Below are 4,787 nucleotides of genomic sequence, written 5' to 3'. Positions count from 1 at the left end.
CATACAACTTTTTCCTAGTGAAGGCTAATTTTGGAACGAATGTTACATAATCCATCAATATTTATTTTAATCATTAGCTACTTGGTGGAATATACAATACATTTATGAAATTATATTTAAATGTATAAAGATTAAAAGACAGTCTTATAAATGTATTATATATTAAATCTTGCGAGTAAAAGTTGTCACAAATATTGATGAGATGTTTAACATTTTTCAATTTTTTCTAAAATTGAGATAATGAAAAAAAACGTAACTGTTTTTTTAAGATCATATTTTTTTAAATCATTTTACATTATTATTAAATTTATAAAAATTAATATATAAAATTTAACTATTTAATTATTAAAAAGAATTTGTATCTCACAAGAAACATATTAGGAACTAGTTAGGCAGCCCGCGTTTTACTGCAGGCTGCATACAATTACATTAATTTATATAAGAATATTATTTATTAATTTTAAAATACTGATGTTAATATAGTTTTTAATTATATAAGTACACAACATATTGTAATACGACATTATTAACGTAGTATGTAATTAAATGAAAATAGTTTTAATTTAAACATAATATCCAGAAAATGTAATAATTTTTAAGTTACTTAGCAATTATACCGTCTACAACAGATAATTAAAGAGTATACATATACTTAATAAACTTAAAAGTTGGAAAAGTTAAGACATGGAAATATAACTGAAATTATATTATCCATGGGCATTATAATTTTAGCGATATATTTAAATCATCTGTTTCAAAATTAAAATGCATATTATTAATTTTATTTGCAAGATTAATAAGAATAATTTGGTATTGTTATTTTACCAATACCTTTTGAAGGTTCATTTAATTGCGGGATAAAGTTGCAGTAGAAGGCTTGGAAAAACACAAATTTATAAAATAATGTCATTAGTATGAATATTATTTCAAGTATTAGTAATTTTATTTTTTTACTTGATGCAAATTCTTTTAGCCGGCGACTGTTCATGCATTAAGTTAGTATTTAACTTATCAGCAGCAAATGATGCAATAGGCACAACTGTAATTACAGACTTTGAGAAGTCTTCAGAACGCCTTCCAACTGTATCAGAATGCATATTACTAACCGAAACTGATATCGCTGGAGCTTCAGTTGTAGTAGAAGACTCTGGAATTTCATTTGAATTGCTTTCACCTGCATTAGAAATATCTAAACACCTTCTAACATTCTTCTCCGTATTCAAAGTTAATGATATTTGAAGGAGCGTTGAGCTTCTTGGAGTAATCAAAATTAATGATATTCGAAGGAGCGTTGAGCTTCTTGGAGTAGTTGTCATGACAGAGGGGAAAGTTGGTCTTGCACAATCATTGTTTTCAAGAATATAAGTCACTTTGAACGATATAATTATATGGATCGTCTATCCAAGTATCGAGAACAATTTGGAGTAATTTTTGCATCCCAACAATTATGCTCATAAACAGAGACATTGAGAGTTGATCCTTGCACCCTTAAGCTAGGTTGCTAGTTGGCAAACTAATTAAATCAGTTGCTGCCCACCAAAAATGAGAAAAGTTGTAGATCCAGTATCATTTTCAACAATGATATTCAACTTGTACCTAATATTTTTTTGACAATAAAATTAATTCAGAAAACATATTTAATAAAAATACCAACAGGTAGGAGGACCTCTTAGCAATCCGTAATTATTGCACTAAACCTGATCACTATACTTTTAGACACAGCTTTTGCGTTGTGGACATGCTCAGTTGATATATCAATATCATTAGTCGTTGCTTTGCATGTAAATTTTATGTCTTTTGAAAAAACATGGTAATAAATTAACAACCGCCATTTACATATTAACTCAAATAAAGTATATCTTGTCATTATGAATATCCAAAGTCAACAACTCTAGAATGGACTCTTGTCTATTCTTTTCCATTTCAATATCACGAATTGGACGAATCTCATTTTGGAGTCATATATTCTTTTTAGCAAGTCTAACAAGCCTGTATTAATATAATGAGATCATCATTCATATAATTCTTTTTAATAATTAAAATGTTAATTTTTTAACCATAATGTACATGTGAATTTGCAATTATGCAAAAATAAGTGAATTGATGAATTTACCTTTGTTCAAGAGAATGCACTTCTGGAATTTGAAAATTGACAAGAATTCTAGTGGCAGAAGAGATATTAACCGATACACCATCTATATTAAATTAAAAATCAATGAAGTACAATTTATTTGATATCAATTAATAAGTTAAATAAATTTTAAATATATAATTTACTATTAATTTTTTTGCAATATAATAATAACATCAATAGTTTCCTCCTGTAAAAAGTCATCCTCATAAAATTATGTAGCAATTTTATCCCATAAAGTAACATCTATAATTTCACTACTGCAACGGAATTTGTAGACTTAGATATTTTAAAAAGAATGAATTTAGTTTGTGATGCAAAGTTATACCTGTAGTTTTGAATCTGAAAGCGTCTCTTTTTGAACAATGTGACCCATGATATATATATGCTTCTTCAATATCTCCAAATGAAATCACCTATTCTCACAACATGAAAATCTATAAAATCAAATCTATCAAATAGTATTAGTGGATCATCTTCTTCGAGAATCTTAACAAAAGTATTTCGTAGTATTTTCATTCAAAAGAGATGATGGCTTATATTATAATTTGTTTGCACCAGTATGATTATAAAGCTAGATTGGTAAATCTTCCCTTCTATCAGTTTTTGTTGGAAATAGTCAGCAAATTGCTTAGGTATGGTGCCTTGCACTGTCTCACCTTGTAGCAATAAAAATACTATATTAAAAAAATAACCAATAGAATATATATATGTAAAAAATTGAAATTAATAATTATTTCATTTATTCTTTTGACCTTCTCATCCAACATAAGGAACTCCATAATAAATAATTCTTCACGGTTTAAGATATTGAGAAATTCCTATACTCTTATAACACGAACCTTCAATCGAATATTTTTTTACTCATTCGATCAACTTGAGACAATAATGTGTATGCCATTTTCCTAAATTTTATGTTACATTGAACAAATAAATATCAAATTAGTAAATAATTAACAAATCAAGAATTAATACATTAAATAGTTCTAGATAAATCATCAAAAATTTCAGTATATATAATATTTTTAGTTGTGTCTATACACTTATCACAAACTTCAGTTGACTGCCTATTTATTATTATGCATAAGAGTTTATGCAAAGTAATCCGAGATAATCCAACATACAATTGTCTGTGACAAACAACATGATCATATAAGTATAAACCAACTTGTTTTAATGTCTGTCATTGACTTTTATATAGTCATACAATAACATATTCTAATTGGAAACTATCGTCTTTTTAATATGAAAGAAAATTTATTTTCACTATACGAAAAAATAATCCGAGGTATATACACTTTCTCTTCGAAATGTGAGCTAGTTATTATTACAACTTTAATAATTTTGGTTCTTAAATTTGACGCTATTGTAAACATGCAAAACCCTAAGACTATGGATCATGTAAACATGCAAAACCCTAAAACGGAGATTGTATTATATTTTTTTTTGATTACAAGATACAAGTATATATATTAGAGTTCTATATTTAGTTAGCTACTTAACAACTCAACTATATCAGATATATAATTCTATTCAAAGTTAAGTTAGTTAAACCTATTCAAACTTAACTTCTATTCAAACTTATCTTTCAACAACCATATCTACAACTGATTCTTCAGATTTCCACACTCCCCCTCAAGTTGGAGCATAAGATTCTGACATGCCTAACTTGCCAATAAGATTTCAAAACACTTTGCCAGTAATAGCCTTGGTAAGAGCATCAGCAAGTTGATTTTCGGACTTAACAAACAACAACTAGATTACCTGTTGATCAATTTTTTCTTTGATAAAGTGCCGATCAATCTCCACATGTTTAGTACGATCATGTTGGACAGGATTTCTTGCTATCTCAATGGCAGCCCTATTATCACAAAATAGTTTCATTGGCTTCTGACATTCAATCTTCAAGTCTTTAAGAACCCGTGAAATCCATATTAATTCACACATCCCATGAGCTATTCCTCGAAATTCAGCTTCCACACTTGATCTTGCGACTACTTTCTGCTTTTTACTTCTCCAAGTTACCAAGTTTCCTTCAATATAAGTAAGATACGCAGAAGTTGACCTTCGAGTTGTCTGATCTCCAGCCCAATCCGAGTCAGTGTAACCTTCGACTTTTGAACCGTCATTCTTAGAAAAATATAAACCCTTTCCCGGAGTTCCCTTTAGGTACCTTAGAATTCTATAGACTGCTTCCATGTTTTCAACGCTTGGTTGATGCATAAATTGGCTCACCACACTCACTGAATAAGCGATATCAGGTTTGGTATGTGACAAATAAATCAGTCTCCCAACCAGTCGTTGATACCTTCCAATGTCAGTAGGTACTCGATTTGGATAAATTCTGAGCTTGTGATTGAACTCCATAGGTGTTGCCGCAGGTTTACATGCAAGCATTCCAGTTTCTGTTAGTAAATCAATCACATATTTTCTTTGGGAAAGAGAAATACCTGCTTCAGTTCGTGAAACTTCTATTTCTAGAAAATATTTTAGACATCCAAGGTCTTTCATCTCGAATTCAGTTGCCAGACACTCCTGAAGTGATCTCATTTCTTCATTATCATCTCCCGTAACAATCATATCATCAACATACACAATGAGGACAGTAATCTTCCCATCTTTGTGTTTAATAAACAATGTATGGTCAGCATTACTT

Source organism: Ricinus communis, chromosome 1 (assembly GCF_019578655.1).
Source record: "Ricinus communis isolate WT05 ecotype wild-type chromosome 1, ASM1957865v1, whole genome shotgun sequence".
In the NCBI taxonomy this organism is placed as follows: Eukaryota; Viridiplantae; Streptophyta; class Magnoliopsida; order Malpighiales; family Euphorbiaceae; genus Ricinus; species Ricinus communis.
Note: the sequence above shows the minus strand (reverse complement) of the source record.